Source organism: Pelobates fuscus, chromosome 1, assembly GCF_036172605.1.
Source record: "Pelobates fuscus isolate aPelFus1 chromosome 1, aPelFus1.pri, whole genome shotgun sequence".
NCBI lineage: Eukaryota > Metazoa > Chordata > Amphibia > Anura > Pelobatidae > Pelobates > Pelobates fuscus.
The window spans coordinates 174,906,832-174,934,253 of NC_086317.1; positions in this window are offsets into that span (position 1 = coordinate 174,906,832).

Sequence of the window (27,422 nt, forward strand, 5' to 3'; positions counted from 1 at the left end):
TCTCCGTGATATATCAAAAGTGACCCCTTCTGGCGTGTAGGACCGTGCGGTGATGTCTAACGCTCTAACATCTGAGACCCTTTTGCAGGATATGAGGCATAGGAGCATGACCAGTTTTGCCGACAGTTGTTTCAACGATAGTGATGCATTATCCGGCCAAGATTCGAGGAAAAGGAGGATAGTGGAGACGTCCCATAGCACTGAATAGCGTGGTAGCGGGGGTCGTGCAAATCTGATGCCGCGTATGAGACGGCATACCAATGGGTGGCGTTCTATCGGTGCGCCATTGATGCCTTGGTGTGCGGCCGAAATGGCCGATCTGTAGAGGTTCACTGTACGGTATGCTTTGCCGTTTTCAAATAATGAAGTTAAGAACTGCAGGATCGAATTCAGAGGAGCCGATATGGGATCCAGGTTCCGTTCCATGCTCCAATTGTGCCATTTGCTCCAAGCAGATTTATAAGCTTGTCTCGTGCCGGGTGCCCATGCGCTCTCGAGAAGTTGGAGAGTTGATTCCGAAACCCCTTCGATTGAGTAGGGTTCCCGGAAACCAGCCATGCCGTGAGATGCAGTAATTCCTGTTGAATCAGGGGGTGAGGGGACCCGTCCGGGTCTTGGAGAAGATAGTTGAAGTGTGGGAGCGTGCGGGGTATGTCTACCGCCATTTCCAACAGAGAAGGAAACCATGGTTGAGACGGCCATAATGGTGCCACGAGCACTGTCGTTCCCATCTGTTGCCGTAGGTGTATTAGGCATCGGGGGATCAACGCAAAGGGGGGAAACGCGTAGTTCCTTGTGTAGGACCAGTCTTGGGTAAATGCATCTGTTGCCAGTGCTTCTGGGTCTGGTTTCCAACTGAAAAATCTGGGGGGTTGTTTGTTCAAACGGGAGGCGAACAAGTCCTTGTCCCGAGGGCCCCATATGGATTGGATGTCTTGAAAGACCCTGGGATCCAATTGCCAGTCGCTGGAATCCCTGAGGTGTCTTGAGTACCAATCCGCCGTTGTATTGCAGAGGCCCGGGATGTACTCCGCTGTGACCGAGATGCCCTGTGCCAGGCAGAACTGCCAAAAGTCTCGTGCCAGATTCGCCAGGACCTTGGATTTCGTCCCGCCCAAGTGATTTATATAGCGGACTGCCGATATGTTGTCCATTTTCAATAAGATGGCACATCGGGCTTGAGTCGTTGAGAAACTGCGGATTGCAAAAGAACCGGCCAGGAGTTCTAGGCAATTGATGTGAAGCGTAGATTCCATTTCGGACCATCTGCCACCTGTAGAGATATTGCCACAGCGCGCACCCCAACCGTGCAAGCTCGCATCGGATTCTATTACTATGTCTGGTGTGGTGCCGAAAATGGCCCGGCCATTCCATGCTTCCATATGGGAGAGCCACCATCTGAGTTCTGTTTTTGCCTCTGTGTCCAGAGAGATCATGTCCGCGTATGAGGACCCGTCTCTCAGATGAGAGGCTTGTAGGCGCTGTAGCGCTCGATAGTGTAGAGGGCCCGGGAAGATGGCCTGGATGGAGGCCGCCAAGAGGCCAATCACTCTCGCCAATTGTTTTAGGGAGATCAGGGGAATCTTCAGAGTGCGTCTGATTTCCTTCTTTATGGTGGCCAATTTCGCAGTCGGCAAGTGTAGTGTCTGTAGAGTAGAGTCCACTACGAGGCCCAAGAACTCTATGCGTTGTGTAGGGGTCAGGATGGACTTTTTCCCATTGATAAGGAAGCCCAGGTTCTGCAAGAGATTCTGAGTCCACGTCAGATGGGTCTTGATAATGTGGTTGGATTGACCCATGATGAGGATGTCGTCTAAGTAGAGCCACCACGGGTTTCAGTAGCTTTGTGAAACACCATGGGGCTGAGGATAGTCCGAATGGGAGGCAGGCGAATCTCCATTTTCTTCCGTGCCATATGAATTGGAGGAAGTTTTGGTGTTGACGTGCGATTGGTATAGTGAGGTAGGCGTCCTGTAGGTCTAACTTGACCATCCAGTCTGACGGTTGGAGGAGATCTCGGAGGCAGTGTATGCCTTCCATTTTGAAATGGTTGTAGGCAATAAAAGTGTTGAGCTGTTTCAAGTTTATCACTGGGCAGAAGCCGCCGCCTTTCCTGGCAACTAAGAATAGGTTGCTCACATAGCCTGGGGTAGTCATAGGGATCTCTAAGATGGCTTGTTTGTGTGCCAATTCTGAGACCTCCTTGGAAACAAGGGAGGCGTCTTGTTGGGAGAATAACATTCCCCGTGGTGGGGAGATTTGTACTGGGAGTGACAGGAACTCTAAGGAATACCCTCGTACCGTGTTCAATACCCAGGCATCTGATGAAATGTGTGACCATACATGGAAAAAATGTCGGAGTCTGCCCCCCACTGCCCCTAGGGAAGAAGGAAGTAGGAGATGACTTACCATAAGGTCGTCTGCTTGGTCTGGTGCCACGTGATCCACGAGCAACCCATGGCCGCCCACGTTGTGGGAAGAAGGCCGGGGTGTTGCGGTGCTCCGTGGAGGAGGTTTGTCCAGTGTAGGAGCCTCGGTTCTGTTGGAATGAACCTCTGTTAACACGGCCGGACAGACGGCTCCTGGCTCTTCCGGCCCCACCAAAAACCTTAGGGTGGAAAACTCTGCGCATGTTTGATTGCGCCTTGTCTAGGGCAGTAAAAGTATGTACAAAGGAGCCAAGCTCCTTGACAAAATTGTCTCCGAACAGGAGACCACGGGCCTGGGTGCCCGGCTCGGTAATAGCCATATTTACCAATTTTGGCTCTATCTTTAATAAGATCGCCTTGCGACGCTCTGTGGCTATCGCACAGTTGGCATTGCCGATCAGGCAAATTACTCTTTGAATCCAACCACTTATGGCGGTACGATCTAAGTCTTGGTCGTTTTCGACCATATCAAAATTTTGGTTGCTGGGCCCAATATATCCAGTAATTTATCCTGGCAATTGCGCAGGGAGAAATCAAGGCCCTTATTAGGCTTCCAGCCAGTCTTGCCCAGGAATTGGATGATTTTTGGGTCTACTGCAGGTGTTCTGCAGGCCTCGTCCGGGACGGTAGGGCGTGGGCATTCTGCCCGTAGCTTATTGCGTGTTGCCTTATTTAAAGGCTTGCGAGTCCTTGATGCAACGTATTTGGCCACATGGGCCGAAGGGGACCAGTCTGCTGACCTTGGATGACGTAGGTCATCGGGGTCGAACAGGGGTTCCCCATAGGGGTCAACTAATTTGTTTGCATCGTCTGGGACCTTAAGCTCCATGTCAAACGATTCAGATGGAGGTGTATTATGCTCTCTGAGGCCATGGTCCTCGACCATATCATCGGATTCGGGATCTGATGGATCCTCAGTATCCATGCAGTTTTCCTCTTCAATCTCGCTGAGATCTGACTCAGAATCTAGTTGGGCTTTTGCCCGTTTCCATAACCTAGCCGATTTTGCCCGGCTAGTGGCTCTTTTGCGCGGTGGTATATTAGGCGCGCCATCTGTGACAGGTTTGTAGCTGTCCATCTGTGAGATTGAAGAGTGTTTGGTTTTTGCAGTGGCCTTACGGCCAGTGTGAGGTTGTGAAGGGACCACTACTGGCAAGGCCTGGGTAACGGTCGGCAGAGCCGATTTCTGTGCCTCAAGCAGAGCCTGTGTAAGAGTCTGCGAGAAAGATTCAGACATCAATCCCATGGCCGATGTGAGGGCCTTAGTCATAACATGAGACATAGTGTCGTCAATCAGAGACTGCATATCAGCAGTGGGAGCACAATCAGCGGGGTTAGCCGCTCCAATCTCAGATACCCTTGTGGGTGTTGTAACACTCCCTGGTTTGGTGACAAGGGACCCAGAAGGGGTGGGTAAATCTTTCTCACCAGGCATGTTTAGTATGACACTGGTAGTACTAATAATATCTGAGCTTGAAACTAAAATGGGTTGATTAACCCAAAGGAAACAATATACCTTTAAGAACAAAAAATGAATTACTCACATAAACTTTAAACTAACAGCAGTAATTGTCTGACCAAATTGAAGATTCACAGGTAATAAGTAGGAAATAGCAAGGAGGGAGCAAAGAGCCGTCCGACCGCCACTACAGCTTTAACCCAACTCCGAGGTCCGGACGTTGGGGGTGGAGCTGTGGGCAAAGAAAATGGCCGCCGCGGGCGGCAGAAATGGAAAGAATAGGGAGATTTAGCCGGTAAGTTGTGCTCGCGGCGAATGTGTGATCACTATAAAGTGTACACATTCCAGCGCCGCGAGCAGGAAACCGGCATTTGAGCTCTTGTGAGCTCCGCGGATGGCGGCCGCTCACGGCGCCAGTAATGAAAGGGGGCGCGAAGCGCCGAATGCGGTTCCAGCCGGCGTCCCCGAGCCGCTCGTTAAATTAGGCTCTGGGGACAGGCTGGACCGCGGAAAGGATTAAAGGCAAGAAAATATAGCGAAATTAGAATGAATCAATAAATGAATTCAAATAACAGTAAAATACAATAACGGTATAATACTAATAGTAGTAATAATAATGAATAGTAATAATAATAATAATTAATAATAATTAATAATAGTAAAATGATAATAATAATGATATAATAATCCCACAGTTAAGGAGCTGAGGGATCAGGTATACTTAACTGAGGGAGCAGCAAAGAAAGAGGAACAGGATTGGCTGACAGAGCCTATTATGCTGGAGAAGTGGAACCTGATTGGCTGTTCCTGATTGGCTGTTCCTGTTACTAGGAAGAATACACCTAAGACTGTTAATGTTACTACTGTTATATTTATAAAGTTTTTTCTTTGCTGCTGAGGGAAATAAAGAAAGAGTGCAGCATAATAGGAGCCTCCGTGTCTTAATAAAATCCACACTTGCTGCTTCTTCTCTTAAATAGTAATATACACTGCCCGATGTGTCTTTTATATATTCAAATCACGTGAAATCATCTTAGAGTGACCACCACCAGCTGCATATACTATCAACTTAGAGTCACAGAGATGACATGGACCGTGTGTTAGCTTGTATAAAGTTAATTTGGGCCCTATCATGGTTTCTGCCTTGATGTATGTTAGTGCTCATAGTAAGTCTCTTGTTATTCTAATATTGACCCGGCTTGTATTTCATTTAGTGAATTTCTAGTATTCTGTCCCAGCTTCTTTCTGACCTTGAGTATTTCTTGTACCCTGACCCGGCTTGTTATTCCATTTATCCGTATTCCTGACCTTGGCAATGCCTGACTTTGTCTTTATGTTTATTAACGTTAAGGCCGGGTAACATGTCTATTTAGACCTTCTGTTTGTGAGATTCGCCATTACTGTAATTTGGGGTACGACCTTGTGACATTTTGCCAGCTTTGCACAGGTAACATTGCATCTTTTATGAGCTTTGCAACTAGTGTGATTACATGCAGCCAAGAAGACTCACAAAGAAACAGATACTTTGCAACATTCACAGACTGTTAAATGTTAAAATGGCCTTAGAAATTCTTTTTTTCCTGTATATATTTCATTTGGTTTTCAAAAGTTTCAAAAGAGGTCAATTGCAGTGTACATTTGACTGCAATGTTAAAACAAAACGTATTGATGCAGATAAGCAGTGCTACTGTTAGAGGTTACTGCCACTGTGAGGATATGTAGAAGTAGCTTTTTGGATGTACCCTGAGGTTTTGTGTGAAACATCTTAAATAACAAGATGGCAGGGATTAGATATAGTGCAAACAAAGCTTGCATAAGTACGTGTTTATGACTGTATTTCCATATTTCATGACCAAAATTAAATGTATTGCCTTTCTCTTGACCACAGTACCAGCTTGTGTCAGCTGTCTTAGGGAATATAGCTGCCAACCTCTGAGGTACCAGATGCTAGTGCATGAGAATTTTCCTATTGGCTTCCAAGTCATCTAGGCAGTGTGAGATGTTATGCATCTGACAAAGTGCTCTTCTCTTATCTGCTAGAGAGAATTGTTGGTCAAGGCTGTTTTTCCACTACTGCATATAAGACAGCTTGGATATAGATTCTATTAGGGCCAGGTTTCGGTAGTGTGTAGACGGAGGCTTATGGGTCTTTGGTAATATATAAACAGCAAATTGTAAAAAATTGTTGTAGGTATAAGGGTTTGAATGTGTATTTTTAGTACTCTGCAGGATGTATTTTATTTGAAGATATGTAAATATTTCCGGTGGGGGCAAGCAAAACATTTAGTTATCATCAAACAGCTAGCAAACATATTGAATGCCCCCTAGGTGCCAACGAGAAATGTTCAAGTCTTGTACAATTGTAGTATAGGTTAACGTCCTGGAAACAATGAGTGGCTCTGGGTTCGAAAGCTTTGGAGCCCAGCGATCCCATATCTTTAATGAATGGAATGTTCTGGGTTCGAAAGCTTTGGAGCCCAGCGATCCCATATCTTTAGTGAATGGAATTTTGCCGACATTGCTGTGTGCAGAGGAGGCTATTCATGTCTGGATCTAATGTAGGATCTAAGGGTATCTTCTTCTATGCAAGCCCAGAGAGTAGTGGTAGTGGAGTGAAGTAAGGCAACAGTTTGTGCCAAGGAAGAAGCAACATAGTACATGATAATGTCTGGACTTCCAGTCCCCCCAGCTTTGGTGACAGCCAGCATGTTTTGCAACGGATCTTGGATGGATGCATCTTCCAAATGTAATCTTTAGCTAAATTTTGAAAAAGGCAAAGGTTGGTATTGAGAGAGGTATGGTGCGAAACAGCTAGAGAATGGTGGGAAGGACAAACATTCTGCCCATCCAGGCTTTCCCAAGCAGATATAGTGTTGTGTAACTCATTGATTTGGTTAGTTTGTATCATAGCCTGTTTTGTTTTGGCAAGTTGTATCTCCAGTAGGACAGGGAAGATTCATTCCAATTGAAAGTATGTTTCACCGTCAGTGTGTCTACCTCTATTTGTGGGTAGCGTACAAGTTTTGCTCAGATTATTCTTATAAAAGAAAACGTCTATGCTAATCAGCCACAACACTAAATCCACTGACAGGTAAAATGGGCAACATGGATTGTATTGTTATAATGGCACTTGTCAAGGGGTGGGATGTATTTGGCAGCATGTGAGCAGTCCGTTCTTGAATTTCATGTGTTTGAAGCAGTAAAAATGGGTTAAAGAAAAATGTCTGAGTAACTTTGACCTTGACAAGGTCCAAATAGTGATGGCTGAGCAGCTTCAAAATGCAAGTCTTGTGGAGTGTTCCTAGTATGCAGGGGTCAGCAACTACCAAATGTGGAGCAAGGAAGGACAACCGGTGAACCAGCAACATGGGTGCCCAAGGCTCACTGATGTACGTGGAGAGTGGAAGCTAGCCTGTCTGATCCTATCACACAGAAGAGCTATTGTAGCTCAAATTGCTGCAAAACGTAATACTGACCATGGTGTCAGAACACACAGAGCATTGCAGTTTGCTGTGTACAGGGCTGTGTAGATGCAGAGGGGTCAGAGTGCCCATGGTGATCCTGTCCAGCATTAAAAGTTCCTTCAATAGGGACATTAGCAAAAGGCAGGCTGGTGTACTGGTAAGGAAGAGGTTTAGCACCATGTAAAACAGGGTTCGAAACCCAGCAGAGTCAGTTCCTCACACCACTTCTCTGTTATGTTGACACTCTTTGCATTTATAGTACAAGACCAGATCCTCTGTAACGTAAGGGGCACTAACATATAATGAGGGGGGAAATTATTGAAGAATAGGAAGGACAATGAGAGAGAAGAAGGGTAGAGAAATTAAGAGGTCAAAAATCCAGCCAGGAAACCCTCTCTGGGCAGGTTGAAACAGTATCTGGTACACCAGACTCTGGCCAACTGATCAGTCCAGAAGTATGGTGGCCAGAGGAACCAACAATCATTCAGACATCAGTGGTCTTAGCCATCTACTCTACTGTGGGCAGGTGGAGTGCATAAAAAGGCACCACCCAAGTGGAAAAGCAGTAAAAATGCAAAAAACAAATGCAAAATGCAATCATTAATTCTATATAAATTTTAAACAAAACTTTCTCCGAACTCCATCACTGACTTGATCTGCCTTACCGAGTAAGTCCAGTAGCCCCGGACATCAACACCTCATAGTATAACACAGTAAAGGAGTTTAAGCATGCGTGGGATAGGCTTAAGGCTATCCTAACTATAAGATAAGGCCAGGGACTAATGAAAGTATTTAGAAAACTGGGCAGACTAGATGGGCCGAATGGTTCTTATCTGCCGTCACATTCTATGTTTCTATGTTTCTATGACATGAGAGCACCAGAACTAGTTCATGGAACGATGGAAGAAGGTTGCCTGATCTGATGAATTATGTTTTCTTTTAGGCCAAGTGGATCGTCTGGTCCATATGCATCAATGACCTGGGAAAAAGATGGCAGCAGGATGCATATTTATGTGATGGAAGCAAGCTGGCAGTGGCAGTGTTATGCTTTAGGCTATGTTCTGCTGGAAAAACTGAGGCACTGGCATTCATGTGGATGTTACTTTCACACATACCACCTACCTAGAGATTGTTGCAGACCAAGTAATGTGGCACTTGTGGACACTTTCAGCAGGATAATACACCCTGCCACTTTTCAAAACTTTTAATGGTTTGAGAGTCATGATAAAGAGTTGTTGCCTTGGCCTCCAAATTCTCCAGACCTCATTTTAATTGAGCATCTGTTTGATGTGCTGGAACAACAAATCAAATCCAAGGAGGCCCCACCTCGCAAGAAAACTCACCTTCGACAGATATCACAGGACATTTTCAGAGGCCTTGTGTAGTCCATGACTTGATGCATCAGAGGTGTTTTGACAGCACAAAGGGACCTACACGATATTAGGCAGATGGCTTTAATTTTGTGACTGATCAGTGGATGTGTTGCTCTAACAGTGCTGGTAAATAAGCCAGTGGGTTAGTTAAACAAAGTATTATGTCATCTGCGAAAAACAAGCTTGTTTATTGGTAGCTAAGGGGGGAAAATACCAAATATACCAACGTTTTGCTTCATCTTGTAAATCAAAGGTTCTTGTTATAAAATCAAAATTAAAGGGGACAAGAGGCAAATTTGTCTGGTCCCATTATTTCTGAAAATGGTCTGAGAATAATCCAGAATTAAAAATTTTAGCTGATGGGGCAGAAAATAAAATGTTGATATCTACTAAAAATTAGTCTGGAAAGTTAAACCTTTTCAGTGTCACATTCATATATTGCCAGTTCAGGTGATTGAATTCATTTTCCGTTTTGAGTGCCAGAAGAAGCATTGAGCTTGTTTTTTTTGTTTTTTGTTTTTTTTTAGGGGTGGGAGCTGGGGGGGTTGGGGGCACTATTAGTTTTATAAAACACCTGGAATTGTCTGATACCTCCCTGGTACAGAACCAGCATGCTCTGTCGATATAATAGTAGGGAGGATATGGCTCAACCTGGATACTAACTATTTTGCATACAGTGTTAGATTCTGAGTTAAGCAGGGAACTGGGTCTTAATTTTTTTGGGGGGGGAGGAGGGAGGGAGTGCTGTAGATGGTTTTCCTGGATCGGGCATTGTCATTGTAGTTGCTGTAAGCCTTTCGGCTGGTATGTTACCTGAGTTCTTGATGTGGTTAAAGAGCTGTGTTAGATGGGGCAATAAGATATCAATAAATAGGGGGCGTGGTTTGAGCGCTGAACGAGATGGCCGCCTAGAGAAGGAGCTCCGCACCCGAGACTCCCAATACCGCCCTGTAACCCGCTGAAAACCTCGACTCACCACGATAAAATCCCGATCCTGACTCAGCCCGAGGAGGTGCACCCCCGTACCCGCGGATGTCCAGCCGCAAAACCGGCAAGCACAGTCGCAGAGAGGCAGTATCAGTAGCAGAAATGCTCACCACGCCGAGGCCCGCTGCACGTGGCGCACACAGAGACCAGGCTGCATCTCAGAGAGGAGACAAGAGTCCACCCGCGTGGTCGGATGCCCCCCCAGAAGCCTCCAACACTGCCATCCTCCAATCCCTGGCAGAGGTAAAGGGGTATTTAGCAGCAGAGATCGCACGAACGGCGGCGGAAGTTAAGGCCGAAATCGCCGCCATTGGGGCCTGCACCACGGCCATAGAGCAATGCATGGCTCGCATAGTTACAGCACACAACGGCTCCACAGCAGCCTCCAACGCCATGAAACAGCGAATCACGGACATGGAACTCGAGATAGAAGATATCTCCGGGCCAAGGGCCCCAACAACAGCCCGCCCAGAGATGTGATTATAAAGTGGCACTATTTCCAAACCAAAGAAGCCATACTGAAACGCAACAGAACGCAAATATATAAATGGAACGAAGTAGAGCTGCAGCTATACCAGGACGTAGCGCCGGCAACGTTAAGGCGAGAATGGAAACCGATCACAGACCTCCTCAGAGCAAAGGGAATCCGGTTCGCATGGGGATATCCATTCAAGATAATAGCATTTCATGGCGCGAAGCCTGCCGTCCTCCTACCCTCTATGGACGTTCATGCCTTTCTGAAGAGCGTTGACATCACGGCTCCTGCGGACCTCCACATCCCCACAAGCAACACGGAGGGACTAACCCTGCTACCAGAAGCGTGGGGAGCTGGCGGCTCACGCCACCCCAGCACGGGGGACTCCAGATAAGAAGGACATAAAACACGCAAGCTTCAGCTGATAACCATAAGTTTTACATTGTCATACTGCATATTGTTATTGCACCTAAGATAGCTCATTATGTTTGGGACATAGGATAGTAGGGGGGTAATTTGCACTATGTTACTAAGGGCGGGGGGGGTTATGGGGGGAGGCGAGCTGTGCCTCAGGGGCCCTGGCTACTCATACAAGCACCAGCCCACCTACTGTGCGGACAGGGGGTGATGTGGGAACCCCGACCACCCAAACACGTGGCAATAAGCCACCAGCATAGGGGGATGCCCGCAGGCCTGCTGGCCAAACTAGAGCAGGGAGCGGCCTGGATGCCCACCCTGCGGGGGGCGGCCTGGTCACCTCTGCCTAACCGCAGCCCTCGGACAGCGATGTCTTACGGGCATGATATGGGAGACCCAGCACAAGCATACACGCACAAAAAAAAGAAAAACTAGGAATAAATAAATAACCATATGATTGTAAAAATGTATATTGATATATTTAAAAAAAAACAAAAAAAACAACAAAAAAAAACCAACTACAAGCACCAACCACCTACGAACTCTATACTAAAACCCTAGAAGGAAAATGAAATGCCCTATGCCTACCCCAGTCCTACCCTGCCCACCAACTACAGCATGTGAACCCTACTATCTAAGGTTGTATTTGTTCTAAATGGGAGCCTCGTTAGGGTGCTAGGCGGCTGAGCCTCCACCCCGCCTGAGGCGAATCCCTCGGCGCGGTGGATGCACACCCCCATAGCTCCTGGCGACTGGTAAGACCCGGAATTGTTATATTATTATTTTGTTACAGTATCGTATTTATACACTGTTATACCGACCCACCACTTGGGGGGTTGTATTTTAGAACTGTGAACGGTAAACACGCTTTCTCTAAGGTAGCAGACCACCTATCGTCTACTACCCCTTCTCCTCATCTTCTCTTTTCTTCCTACCACACTCTTGCTTTCCTCTCTCTCCCCCCCCCCTTCTCCCCCTCGGAGGAGCTACAACACCTGAAAGGACACAGATAACACGGACGCAGACGGACGAGTCTCGGACCTACAGTAAGCGACAAGGCACAGAGTGAGTACACCTTTACGACGCACACTGACAAAAAATGGACCTCAAACTGACCTCACTGAACGTTAACGGACTTAACGCCCCTAACAAACACAGGTTACTTCTCAGGGAGCTACGCAGACAACAAGCAGACATTGCATTCATACAGGAATCCCACATACCGCGCTCAGCTAAAACGCAGCTAACAAACCATATTTTCACGAAAGCATACACCTCCAGAGCTCCTTATAAAAAAAAAGGAGTGGAGATCCTCATACATAAAAGGTGCCCCATTCAAATCACGGGCACACACACTGACACTGAAGGCCGGTACGTGGTACTCACAGGCACGCTGCACGCTAATACGTATCACCTAATAAATGTATACGCCCCAAACACCCCCACCCCGCAGTTCTGGACGAACCTAACCAACCTGATTAGGGACCTCCCCAGGGGGATACTCATCCTGGGAGGCGACCTCAATGCCACACCCTGTCCCGCTTCTGACCGTAGTGGAGGCACACGCCTCCCCCGTTCGCATAACAGGGGAGCGCAAGATAAACTCCTACACCAGTTTATCCAGAGCACAGGCCTGCTGGATCCATGGAGACTCCAGCACCCTGGAGAACGGGATTACACGTTCTTTTCCGCGGCACATACCACTTACTCACGTATAGACCTGTTCCTTACAAACAAACTCGGCATGCATTGGCTTAAGACCACCGAGATTAACCCCATATCGTGGTCTGATCATGCAGACATTGCTCTTACTCTAAAAACCCCAAGCAACCACACCCCCTGGAAGTGGAGACTAAACGCCTCCCTCCTCAGGGATCCACACATCAAAGAGGACCTCCTCAAAGAAATAGACCTCTACTTCCAAACCAACGACACCCCTGATATATCCCCAACCACCCTCTGGGCGGCCCATAAAACAGTAATCCGGGGTCTCCTTATAAAGATAGCGACACGACAAAAACAAAAAAAACATGAGAGGTTAGTAGACCTGCAAAATCAACTACGCAAGCTAGAAGCACAACACAAGCAAACAGCCACCCCGGCCACGACTAGCGCATTGACAAACACAAGAAGATCCCTCAGAGAACTCATGACAGATGACGTTGCTAAAGACCTCCTCAGGACTAAAAGACTTTTCTATGAAAAGTCTAACAAAATGGACACCCTCCTTGCGAGAGCCCTTAGACCCAGAGCTGCCAACACCTTAATAACAGCTATAAGAAACAAACATGGACAGGTCCTCACAACCCCTAAAGAGATAAATGAGGAATTCACAAACTATTTCGAGTCCGTGTATAACCACTCCCCCACACTAGCAGGAGATAATGCAACATACGCAGCAACGGTGTCCTCCTTCCTAGATGAAACCCAGCTCCCACAGATAGGGGCCGACCTAGTGGCACCCCTGGGAGAGCCCATAGATGCGGAAGAGGTAGAAAGAGCAATCGCAGGACTCAAGGGGAACAAAGCCCCGGGCCCCGATGGCTTTGACGGCACCTACTACAGGGCCTTCAAGGACGAATTAACACCCTACTTAACCAAAATGTACACACAGTGGACTGGGGGGGCTGCCCCCAACCCAGACATGGCGACCGCGAATATAACACTCCTCCCCAAGCCAGGGAGGGATGCCACGCAAGTCACCAACTATCGCCCCATCTCTCTCATAAACTATGACGTGAAAGTCTATGCCAAGGTACTTGCAAATAGATTAAACCCCCTCCTTACCACATGCATACACGCTGATCAGGTGGGCTTCGTCCCCACCAGACAGCTCTATGAAAACACGAGAAGGGCCACTGACCTCATGTGGTGGGCCGGGAGGACTCGAACGCCTTCTCTGATCCTCTCTCTGGATGCGGAGAAGGCGTTTGACAGAATCCAGTGGCACTACATGTTCGCGGTCTTGCGTAAGCTACAACTACCAGACCTTTTTATAACGGCTGTGAAGGCCCTGTACTCCAACACCAGAGCGCAAACGCTTATCCAAGGTGCTGAAGCACGCCCATTTACTTTGACGAACGGAACACGCCAGGGTTGTCCCCTCTCGCCCCTTCTATTTATAATAGCCCTTGAACCACTACTACAACGCATCAGAGCCCACCCCCACATAACGGGCATGACTATAGCGCAGACAGACTTCGTGGTCTCTGCTTACGCAGATGATATATTGCTCACCCTCACCGACCCAACACGCTCAGTACCTAACCTCATCACCCTACTGGAAGAGTACCGACTGGTCTCTGGCTATAAGATCAATCTGGACAAGTCGGTGGGCATGCCACTGGGGTTGACAGAGACGGAAGTGACTTGGCTGCAACGAGCCACGAACCTACACATCAGCCCCCGACCAATCAAGTACCTAGGTGTACAACTAACCGCCGACCCCAAAGACCTCTACGCGGAAAACCATCAGAGACTCATGACCACCCTAATAAAAGACCTTGATAAATGGCACGAAAAACCCATCTCTTGGATAGGGAGACTCCATAGCGTTAAGATGGACCTTCTCCCTCGCCTCCTGTTCCTTTTCCAAGCACTACCAGTCAAAGTAACTAAGGGAGATCTCAAAACACTACAAACATCCATAGACAACTTTATCTGGGCGCACAAGAGGCACAGGATAGCCAGACAGACATTGTATACTCCAAAGAGCAAGGGGGGACTGGGGCTCCCGAACCTCTACCTCTACTACCTTTCAGCACAGCTTGCACAAATCATCGAATGGCATTCACCACCAGATGCCCATAGATGGGTCGACTTAGAGACCCTGCTCATGAGCTCCGACCTCCCGCAGTTCTGGATCTGGGTGCCACGACCCGACAGACCAGAACTTCGAACGAGGTGCCCGGCCATCCTGAACTCAATCAGGATCTGGGACTTAACAGCACATAAATATGCCCTAACACACCAAGTGTCGCCACTAACCCCATACCTCCGTAATAAAGCATTCCCGCCAGGACTAGTGGCGAGGGATTTCCGCAACATTGAAAATACGGACATACAGCGTTATCACCAACTATATCAGGGGAATCACATCAAAACATTTGACGACCTCAAAGCATTGGCCCCAATAACCACGAAAGACTTCTTTCGTTATATGCAACTGCGTGACTTTGCGGGACAACCGCAGATACGCACAGCAGCTCAGGCCAAATTTACCTTCTACGAAACATTGTGCACAACCGGGGGACCACGTACCGGCCTCATCACCCTCCTCTACACACAGTTAAGCGCACCAACAAAAAACACACAGACACCCACATATGTGGCACAATGGGAGGCAGATCTACAACAACCCCTTGAGTGCGGGGAATGGCAGGACGTGTGGGAGGCGGCAGCAAAGGCATCCATTTGCGTTCTACACCAGGAACAATGCTACAAAACCCTGATGAGGTGGTACACCACCCCAGTCAAACTCTGCAGAATGGGTAAAACAACCACAGACACATGTGGTGGACTTGCCCAAAAGCGAGCGCCTTCTGGAGCGAGATAGCCAAGCTACAAACAGAAGTACTACACAAACACATACAACCGGACCCCGGTGCATTTTTAATCGCAAAACCACTAGATGCTCTGACACACAGGGAACAAAAACTATTCAATAAAATAAACTTAGCTGCCAGACGAGCCATGGCACAGACGTGGTTGCACGCCGACTTGCCCCCAATGGACAGAGTTACTAGCAACATAAAAGAAGCACATATCATGGACAAACTCACAGCTCAACTCAGAGACACGTACCCCTCCTTTATCAAAACGTGGGAACCCTGGGAAGACTATACCGACCATTAGACGACATAACACCGACTCGCACACACATACAAGAACATTGCGCGCATCTACAGACAAATAGCTCAGGCTCCAACTGCAAAGTGTAAGTCCGTCCCGCTCCTCCCCCCTAAGCTTCTCCCCACCCCCCACCTCTCTTTCTTTCTCTCTCCTTGTTTTTCACTACCTCATACTGCATCTCACCTCTACTAAAATAAAGGAAAACTCATGCCTAAACCTAAGCACTCTCGATCGTGGCATTAGTACTTAAAGTACAAACTACGGATAGGGAACGACACTAATACGCAACGTTGAGATACAATGGCCAGGTACTGGCAAAAGCACCACCAACAGCAACCAGAAGAACTGAAGGTGTATATCGTGTGGGGTGCCCCTGGCGGGTGTCGGGGTGGGAACGAGTGGCCGGCTGTGTGTGGCCGTCTTGGCGGCTGTGCAGGGCCATCTTTGGTGTCTCTGTGTGGCCGCCTGGATGTCCGCGCATGGGGGCTGTGGCTCTGGTACACAAAAGCAATGATACCTGTATATAACCACTGTGAAGGCTTTCTGTAACCACCATACTGAATGTAAATAGACAGCTTACAATGAACATGTGTCCATCTTGGCATCCCTGTGTGGCCGCCCCTCTGTATATGTGTAACAGATATGTAAAATGTGCATGGCTAACCCGGCATCTTTCCTAGACCTTCTCAGAGACTAAGCAAAATCGATTGAATATGTTTCCCTATGTATATGTTAACATGAGTAATGTGCTCACTTTTGTACCCAGTTTGTGCATGACCTGACAAATAAAGAATTTAAAAAAAAAAAGATATCAATAAATAAGTAATATTAGAATTTAGTGAAACTAAACTGCCCTGGTGTTTACATTATATAAAGTTTTATAGTATTTAGTCGGTTCCTTTACTATATACAGATGATAAGTTCATTTTACATTATTCCTTAAGATATTTTCATTTGAACATATTTATGAGTTTATTGGCTAGAAAATTTCCTGACTTGTTCCATTTACTGTAATAGGTATGATCCTACTTTTGCAGATGGCGTTTGGTGTGAGTTAGTTGTAAGACATGCAATTTCGCTTTAACGTTAGAGATAAGAGTGGTGTTGTGTTTAGAGAGTCTATCCTTATTAGCCCGTTCTAGTGATTGTAGGCATTATGCTAAGGTAAGCAGCTTTTTTGAATTAACCCTGTTGTATAAGGGCCCCCATCACCACTCCTTTATGGGTTAGCCAGGCACTAACTATAGAATGTGTTTTGGGTAAATTATGAAGCAAATAGTCCAGTAGAAACTGTTGGAGTCTTAAAATTGTGGAACGGTCTGCCAGAAGAACACCTACCTTTCATTGGAAGTTATGTCAAAAGGGTTAGCATTATTATTATGGTCGATTTAGACCTTGGAAGTTATGTGCCATCTACTAGGCAGAGTTTAATTCTTAAATAATAGAGATGGCGCGAACATAAAATTTTCCGGTCGCGAATGGGAAACGCGAATTTCCGCAAATGTTTGCGAACGGGCGAACTGGGCAAACTGCCATAGACTTCAATAGGCATGCGAATTTTAAAACCCACAGGGACTCTTTCTGACTACAATAGTGATGGAAAAGTTGTTTCAAGGGGACTAACACCTGGACTGTGGCATGCCGAAGGGGGATCCATGGCAAAACTCCCATGGAAAATCACATAGTTGATGCAGAGTCTGGTTTTAATCCATAAAGGGCATAAATCACCTAACATTCCTAAATTGTTTGGAATAACGTGCTTTAAAACATCAGGTATCAGGTAGTGTAAGGGTTACGCCCGCTTCACAGTGACAGACCAAACTCCCCGTTTAACGCACCGCAAACAACCGCAAACAGTCCATTTGCACAACCGCAAACTCCCCATTTGCACAAGGTTGGATACCAAGCTAGCCATGTCCCGTTCCTTGTCCTCACTGATGTAATTGAAGGTCTCTTCCTCCACCCAGCCACATACAACACCAAGGATCCCCGAAAGGTGACAACAAGCCCCCTGGGATGCCTGCTGTGTTTGGTCTTCCACCTCCTCAAAGCCACCTTCCTCCTCTGACTCCTCTTCTTCAGACTCCTCTCTCTGTGTTGCCTCTCTCTGCATTATTATAAGGTGTGTTAAGTAGTACTATTCCTATCAGTTTAATCCCTGTTACGTGCCCTATCAGGGGACGTGTATATGGCATCGATTTTAGGAACCGGGAGATGGAAAAAGATGCTTGGTTGGTCCTCTTACTTCAAATTGGGGCACTGCGCGTGTAATCTAATGTGCCACCAGATAGGAGTGGTGTGTTAAGTAGTTGTCAGGATCGGGACAGGGATCCAACACGCAGAGTACAAACAGTAGCCAGATACGTATACCGGACCTTAGAATGGCCGGACTAACGTAAGTAGTACAGTATAGAATGGTCAAAGACAAGCCGAGGTCGAGGGTAACAGAAGACAGGTAAGCGAGAGACAAGCCGAATCAAGGGTAACAGAGATAAGCAGAGTAAGGTAAACAAGCCGGGTCAAAACCAAAAGGGATAATAGAATACACAAGCACTGGGTGACTAGAACAAGCTAGAACCACGACAGGGCAATGAGCTAATGAAACAAGCTCTGTTAAATACCCTGTTCAGAGCAGTAACCACGCCTCCAAGGCGTCCTGATTGGTCCTGCAGCAATTGAGTGACAGGTCGTTCCGGAGGAGTGTCCTGATGACAACTTCCTGCCTAGATGCTGTAAAAGGCAGTCACTCCCTCGCGGCCGGCCTTGCATGACCGGATAGACCGTGGGGAAGGGAGCCATCAGGCCGTCTGGATGGAGGAACAGCTAAGTCTCTACCTCTTTCGGAGGTAGAGACCACAGGTACCCTGACAGTACCCCCCCTCTCAGATACGCCCACCGGGCGGAATACACCAGGGCGAGAAGGGAATCTAGAGTGAAACGCCCTGCGGAGACGGGGAGCATGCACCTCCTCCTGAGGTACCCAACTTCTCTCCTCAGGACCATAACCCTTCCAATCGACCAGATATTGCAGTCTCCCCCGGGAGATTCGAGAATCAACGATGGAATTGACCTCATACTCCTCCTGACCCTCCACCCGAACTGAGCGGGGAGGGGCGATCGTGGAGGAGAACTTGTTACATATTAATGGTTTTAGCAAGGAAACATGAAATGAATTAGGAATGCGTAAGGCATTAGGCAACGCTAAACGATACGCAACTGGGTTGATTTGAGACAGTACCCTGTAAGGTCCAATATATCGAGGAGCAAACTTCATAGATGGCACTTTTAACCGAATGTTTCTAGTACTTAACCATACTCTATCGCCTGGAACAAACACCGGTGCTGCCCTTCTACGTTTGTCAGCGTGTCTTTTAACCAGCGTAGAATTGTGCAGAAGGATTTGTCGAGTTTGATCCCACAACTTTCTTAAATTGGCAACATGAACATCCACCGACGGTATCCCTTGAGAAGAAGACTCCGAAGGAAGGATGGAAGGATGAAAGCCATAATTCAAGAAAAAAGGGCTAGAATGCGTAGAATCACAAATGAGATTGTTATGTGCAAACTCCGCCCAAGGAATCAAACCGACCCAATCGTCCTGGTGTTCTGAAACGAAACAACGTAAATATTGTTCAACTTTTTGGTTAGTGCGTTCAGCAGCTCCATTGGACTGAGGATGATAGGCAGAGGAGAAATTCAATTTGATGCCTAGTTGGGAGCAGAATGATCTCCAAAAACGGGAAACAAATTGGGAGCCTCTGTCAGAGACAATTTGGGAAGGTATCCCATGCAAACGGAAAATCTCCCTGGCGAATATCTCCGCTAATTCTGGCGAAGATGGGAGTTTAGGTAAGGGAATGAAGTGAGCCATTTTAGTAAATCTGTCTACCACAGTGAGGATGACAGTCTGCTTTTTAGAAATAGGCAAATCACCAATGAAGTCCATTGCCAGGCAGGACCAAGGCTTTTCAGGAACCTCTAAAGGGTGCAGAAATCCGCATGGAAGCGAATGGGGTAGCTTGGTCTTGGTACAAACTTCACATGCCCTGATGAATTCTTTAATATCCTTGCGTAAGTCAGGCCACCAAAAATCTTTAGAGACCAGCGCATAAGTCTTGCGGATGCCAGGATGCCCAGCCACCTTGCTGTTATGGAGACAGCGTAGCACCTCCAGTTGGAGAGCGGCAGGAACGAAGTGTCGATCCCCAGGAGTCTGTTTGGGTGCCAAATGCTGAAACTTCATGATCTCAGAAAGCAATGGAGAGTGAATCCTGAGATTCGTGTTCGCGATGATATTCCCCTTAGGAACTATGGAGGACAGAAGTGGTTCAGTTATAGTGGATGGTTCATATTGACGAGACAAAGCATCGGCTTTAGAGTTCTTAGAACCAGGTCTATACGTAAGAACATAATTAAAGTGAGTGAGGAACAAAGCCCAGCGAGCCTGCCTGGCGGACAAGCGCTTAGCCTCCCCAATATAAGACAAGTTCTTATGATCCGTTAGAATAGTAACAGGGTGTAGTGTCCCTTCCAGTAAATGTCTCCACTCCTTTAAAGCCTTAATGACCGCTAACAGTTCCCTCTCCCCGATGTCATATCTGCTCTCAGGCCCAGAAATTTTTTTAGAGAAGAAACCACAAGGATGTAACGGTTTATCCACCCCTAACCTTTGAGACAGAACAGCCCCAACTCCTGTCTCAGAAGCATTGACCTCGAGCAAGGAAGGCAGAGTCGTATCAGGATGAACTAGAATGGGAGCTGAGGCAAAAAGTTCCTTGAGAGTCTTAAAAGCAACAAGAGCTTCCTCAGACCAGAACTTAGTATCAGCCCCTTGTTTGGTCATATTGGTAATAGGCGCAATGATAGAGGAGTAACCCTTAATGAAGCGCCTATAGTAGTTGGAAAAACCAATAAACCTTTGGATAGCCTTGAGTCCTTTGGGCAAAGGCCAGTCTAAAATAGATTGGAGTTTACCAGGATCCATTTTAAAACCTTCCCCAGAAATCATGTACCCAAGAAAGTCTACCTGAGACTGATCAAAACTTCACTTCTCCAATTTGCAGTATAGACCATGTTGCAGAAGTTTGTGTAACACCTTTCTGACCTGTCTATGGTGAGTCTCAATCTCCTTAGAGTGTATTAGTATGTCGTCCAGGTAAACAATAACACAATCATGCTGAAACTCCCTAAGTACCTCATTAATCAACTCTTGAAATACTGCAGGAGCATTGCATAGTCCAAATGGCATAACAGTGTATTCGTAATGGCCATACCGGGTATTGAATGCCGTCATCCACTCGTGACCTTGCTGGATTCTCACCAAATTGTAAGCCCCTCTGAGATCTAACTTGGTGAAGATTTTGGAGCCCTTAAGACGATCAAATAACTCGGTAATCAGTGGGATAGGATAGGCATTTCTGACAGTTATTTTATTCAAGCCTCGGTAATCGATACACGGTCTCAGCGTACCATCCTTCTTCTTAATGAAAAAGAACCCCGCCCCGGCCGGAGAAGAAGACCTCCTGATGAATCCCTTTTCTAAATTCTCCTGAATATACTCCTCTAGAACCGAGTTTTCCTGAACAGACAAAGGATATACATGGCCCCTCGGAGGCATAGTCCCGGGTAGAAGCTTAATTTTACAGTCAAATGACCTGTGTGGCGGCAAAGAATCGGCATTCTTCTTGTCAAACACTGCCCTTAAGTCTAGGTAAAGGTCTGGTATTTGTCTTTCTGTGGCCTGAGTAGGGTTCTCCTGTATGTTAATATTAGCTAATGGAGAAACCTTGCACAAACACCGATCCTGGCAGCCCTGGCCCCACGAGAGTATCTCCCCTAATTCCCAATCGATAATAGGGTTATGTTCTTTCAACCATGGGTACCCCAGAACTATGGGAACGGAAGGAGACGAAATGAGCAGAAGAGATAAATTCTCCACGTGTAGAATACCAACATTTAACTCAATGGGTATGGTCTCACGAAAGATAACAGGGTCTAGTAGTGGTCTACCATCTATGGCCTCAACGGCCAAGGGTGTCTCCCTTAGCTGGGATGGGAAATTGTTTTTACTAGCAAAGGCTTGGTCGATAAAATTCTCAGCAGCACCAGAATCTATCAAAGCCATAGCCCTTACTACTTCCCCCCCGCAAGTTAAGGAAACTGGTAGCAGAAGCCTGTGATCTTTATAATTAGGAGTAGAGGACAAAATAGAAACACCCAAGGCCTGTCCTCTAGAGAGACTTAGGTGCGAGCGTTTCCCGGGCGGTTAGAACAGTTCGAGAGTAAATGACCCTTAGCTCCACAATACATACACAAACCCTCTCTTCTCCTGTACTGTCTTTCCTCCTCAGAGAGGCGGGTATACCCTATCTGCATATGTTCAGGAAGCAAAGATACCGTGGAGTCAGGACTTGGAAAAGCGGGAGCTAACCTAAAAGAAGGTCTCCGGTTCCTCTCTCGAGTGTTCTGTCTCTCTCTTAAACGTTCATCTATACGATAGATGAACGAAATTAAATCCTCTAAATTCTCAGGGAGTTCTCTGTTAGCAACCTCATCAAGGATTACTTCAGATAAGCCATTCAAAAATACATCCATATACGCCTGCTCATTCCACTTGACCTCTGACGCCAGAGACCTGAACTCTAGTGCATAATCCACCAGTGTTTGGTTCTCCTGTCTCAGACGCAACAGTAATCTGGCTGCATTAACCTTTCTACCTGGAGGGTCAAATGTTCTTCTAAAAGCAGCTACAAAGGCGTTATAGTTATAAACTAATGGGTTATCGTTCTCCCATAATGGGTTGGCCCATCTCAGAGCTTTCTCAATAAGTAGGGTGATAATAAATCCTACCTTTGCCCTATCTGTAGGATAAGAGCGAGGTTGCAATTCAAAGTGGATACTAATTTGGTTTAAGAAACCACGACACTTCTCAGGAGACCCACCATAGCGTACTGGGGGGGTAATGCGAGAAGAAGCACCCACTGTGGCTACCTCTAGACCTGAACCGACAGGAGAAACAGGGGTATTACGTATCTCCTCTGGTGGGTTATTGGCACGAGATAATAGAGCCTGTAGCACAAGCGCCATCTGATCCATTCTGTGATCCATGGCTTCAAACCTAGGATCAGGAGAAGGCAGCTGACTGTTTGTACTTGCAGGATCCATTGGCCCTGTCGTAATGTCAGGATCGGGACAGGGATCCAACACGCAGAGTACAAACAGTAGCCAGATACGTATACCGGACCTTAGAATGGCCGGACTAACGTAAGTAGTACAGTATAGAATGGTCAAAGACAAGCCGAGGTCGAGGGTAACAGAAGACAGGTAAGCGAGAGACAAGCCAAATCAAGGGTAACAGAGATAAGCAGAGTAAGGTAAACAAGCCGGGTCAAAACCAAAAGGGATAATAGAATACACAAGCACTGGGTGACTAGAACAAGCTAGAACCACGACAGGGCAATGAGCTAATGAAACAAGCTCTGTTAAATACCCTGTTCAGAGCAGTAACCACGCCTCCAAGGCGTCCTGATTGGTCCTGCAGCAATTGAGTGACAGGTCGTTCCGGAGGAGTGTCCTGATGACAACTTCCTGCCTAGATGCTGTAAAAGGCAGTCACTCCCTCGCGGCCGGCCTTGCATGACCGGATAGACCGTGGGGAAGGGAGCCATCAGGCCGTCTGGATGGAGGAACAGCTAAGTCTCTACCTCTTTCGGAGGTAGAGACCACAGGTACCCTGACAGTAGTACTATTCTTATCAGTTTAATACCTGTTACGTCCCCTATCAGGGGACGTGTATATGGCATCAATTTTAGGAACCGGGAGATGGAAAAAGATGCTTGGTCGGTCCTCCTACTTCAAATTTGGGGCACTGCGCGTGCAATCTAATTTGCCACCAGATACGAGTGGTGTGTTAAGTAGTACTATTCTTATCAGTTTAATCCCTGTTAAGTGCCCTATCAGGGGACGTGTATATGGCATCGATTTTAGGAACCGGGAGATGGAAAAAGATGCTTGGTTGATCCTCTTACTTCAAATTGGGGCACTGCGCGTGTAATCTAATGTGCCACCAAATAGGCGTGGTGTGTTAAGTAGTACTATTCTTAACAAACAAAAAAAGGTAATGAGGAGAGCTCCTCGTATTCCCGGGGTGCTCCACCTCACCACTACTACCCCTTAATAGATATCCAATAGTACTGGCTTAAAAACTGACAACCTTTATTTAAACAAAAAAAATATAATCACAATAATAATAATATAAATCTCCAATACACTCACAAAAAATGAACAACACACACCCCCATACACCCTAAGTGGTGAAAAAATAATTAAAACAAAGACAAGAGACTATACACCTGGCTGTTAAAATACTCTGTTTTTAATCTATTGATTTGCATTTTTTTCTGACTGATGAAATATTTATTTATTGTTATTCACTTTATTCATTTTTTTTTTCTGTGGTTAATCCTTTCTACTCCTATTTAACCCTCCCTTCTCCTCCCACAGTGTGGACATGCCATCAACAGTAATACTTGTGGACAGTATAAAATGAAATCCCCCCCCCCCCTCCACAAACTAATACAAATTATGGGTAATGTGGATGGGAGTACTATTATATTATTATATATACAGTGGCCCCTCATATCGAAATGGATGAAGGGTAATTCCCTCAAGTAATATACTTATGGATGGAGGCATTTTGTGTATATAAGTTGTCTAACGTAAGGGGGTTTTTGTGTATGGATATGTACATACTTAACTGCCCACAAGAACTCTATCTGTAACTTGGGCTGTAACCTATTCGATCTTATATGTAGGACTCACTTTAGAGTCCATTGTTCTACGAGGAGGAATTACGTCCTGAATTATATCAAGCACAAAATTCTAAGTGCTTGCGCATGCGCCCGCAATTTGATGCGGTCATGCGCACTCCAGTCACGGGCGGAGATTACACTCCTCGTACAGCTGGGATCAGCCGTTTGGCGGTCACAATCGAACCCCTCCTCCCGCGGACAGGTAGGAGGGACGTTAGCTGTGGGGGTATATAAGGAGCTAAGGGAGGCTGTCACAAAGCCAGTTACCTGCCCTTGACAAAGGCGGCTAGACCGCCGAAACGCGCGTTGGGCGACCTGTGCAGGACGACCTGTACCTATACCACTAATTATTTAGTTATGACCTAATGACTTTGGTCATTATTTCTATTGACTGAGACTACAGCCAGCGACTGAGACTACAGCCAGCAGGATACTCCCTCAAGAGATCCTTAACTTTGTGTTATACCATAGGGACTTATGATATACGACAGTGTGGTGACTGAGTCCGTTTTTTCTATACTGGACTCTACCTAGACAGCACTTTCTCTAACCAATTTGTTTCCTCTATCTCTCATCTCCCTATCCTTTCGATTTAACTTCTGCTAGACTAAATATAAGTATTGGAAGCCAATTTTCAATCAGGAAGGGTTTATTTGAGCTTATTTGAGTTTATTTGAGTCTATTTTATATCTGTTTCCCTATTTTTGATCCATAAAAAAGGGGAGATTTCCTGCTAATTACTGCAGTTAACTACTAACAGGCTGGATTTCCTTGGTAAACAATAATAATATTTTTTTCAGTGTGCTCAACTGTTTCTTTCAATCACACATAGAGCGGTCCTGCTTTGATACATTGTGATATATTTGTACTGAGCTGCACTGTTCTGATATATTGTGACTTATCTGCCTATACTAGGAAAACGCCTGAATATTTTAACAGCCAGGTGTATAGTCTCTAGTTTTTGTTTTAATTATTTTTGCACCACTTAGGGTGTATGGGGGTGTGTGTTGTTCATTTTTTGTGAGTGTATTGGAGATTTATATTATTATTATTGTGATTATATTTTTTTGTTTCAATAAAGGTTGTCAGTTTTTAAGCCAGTACTATTGGATATCTATTAAGGGGTAGTAGTGGTGAGGTGGAGCACCCCGGGAATACGAGGAGCTCTCCTCATTACCTTTTTTTGTTTGTTCTATATACCTAGGGTTATGCCCTCCACTACCCCTGTAACCCTATTACTTCCCGCCAGAGTCCTCTTTGGCTGGTAGTCTTATTTAGTACTATTCTTATCAGTTTAATACCTGTTACGTCCCCTATCAGGGGACGTGTATATGGCATCAATTTTAGGAACCGGGAGATGGAAAAAGATGCTTGGTCGGTCCTCCTACTTCAAATTTGGGGCACTGCGCGTGCAATCTAATTTGCCACCAGATACGAGTGGTGTGTTAAGTAGTACTATTCTTATCAGTTTAATCCCTGTTACGTCCCCCTCATCAGGCCTTTTTTAGTTGAATGTATCGCCCACTGTCAGTACCTTCGGGATCCATCCCTCATTCATCTTAATAAAGGTGAGGTAATCTAGACTTTTTTGACCTAGTCGACTTCTCTTCTCAGTGACAATACCTCCTGCTGCACTGAAGGTCCTTTCTGACAGGACACTTGAAGCGGGGCAGGCCAGAAGTTCTATCGCAAATTGGGATAGCTCAGGCCACAGGTCAAGCCTGCACACCCAGTAGTCAAGGGGTTCATTGCTCCTCAGAGTGTCAATATCTGCAGTAAAGGCGAGGTAGTCTGCTACCTGTCGGTCGAGTCATTCTCTGAGGGTGGACCCCGAAGAGCTGTGGCGATGCGTAGGACTTCAAAAGCTCTGCATGTCCTCCATCAACAACACGTCTGTAAAGCGTCCTGCCTTGCTGGCGTGGTCGTGGGAGGAGGAGGATTACTTTCACCTCTTCCCCTGTTAGATTCCTGTTGTGCTGTGACATCACCCTTATACGCTGTGTAAAGCATACTTTTTAATTTATTTTGGAACTGCTGCATCCTTTCCGACTTGCGGTAATTCGGTAACATTTCAGGCACTTTCTGCTTATACCGATGGTCTAGTAGCGTGGACACCCAGTACAGGTCGTTCTCCTTCAGCCTTTTTATACGAGGGTCCCTCAACAGGCACGACAGCATGAAAGACCCCATTTGCACAAGGTTGGATGCCGAGCTACTCATGTCCCGTTCCTCGCTGAAGGTATGTCCTTCCCCCCAGCCACGTACAACACCACAGGTACCAGATAGGTGACAACGAGCACCCTGGAATGCCTGTTGTGGTTGGTCTTCCTCCTCCTCCTCAAAGCCACATTCCTCCTCTGACTCCTCTTCCTCACAATCCTCTTCCAGCGTTGCCGCAGGTCCAGCAAGCGATGCTGATAAGGCTATTTCTGGAGGTGATGGTGACCACAACTCTTCCTCTTCCTCTTCACACTTATCTACGGCCTGATCCAGCACTCTTCGCAGGGCACGCTCCAGGAAGAAAACAAATGGTATGATGTCACTGATGGTGCCTCCTCAAAAGGACGCATGAGCCTACAGGCATTGCGCATGAGCGTCCAGTAACGTGGCAAAAAAATTCCCAGCTCTGCAGAGGCTGTCCTAGAACCCCCCCCCCCAAAAAAAAAAAAAAAGAAATAGTACCTGGGGAGCTGGGGGGCTGCCATTGATGTGGAGCAAAATGCAGCAGCAGAAGAGGACTCAGCCGAGGAGGTTATGGAAGAGGATGGAGTAGGAGGAGTAGAGGAGGTGGCAGCAGGCCTGCCTGCAAGTCGTGGCGGTGTCACCAACTCCTCTGCAGAGCCACGCATTCCATGCTTGGCAGCCATCAGCAGGTTTACCCAATGCGCAGTGTAGGTGATATATCTGCCCTGACCATGCTTTGCAGACCAGGTATCAGTTTTCAGATGGACCCTTGCCCCAACACTGTGTGCCAGACATGCCATTACTTCCTTTTGCACAATCGAGTACAGGTTGTGGATTGCCTTTTGTGCAAAGAAATTTTGTCCGGGTACCTTCCACTGCGGTGTCCCAATAGCTACAAATTTTTGGAACACCTCAGACTCCACCAGCTTGTATGGTAAAAGCTGGCGGGCTAAGAGTTCAGACAAGCCAGCTG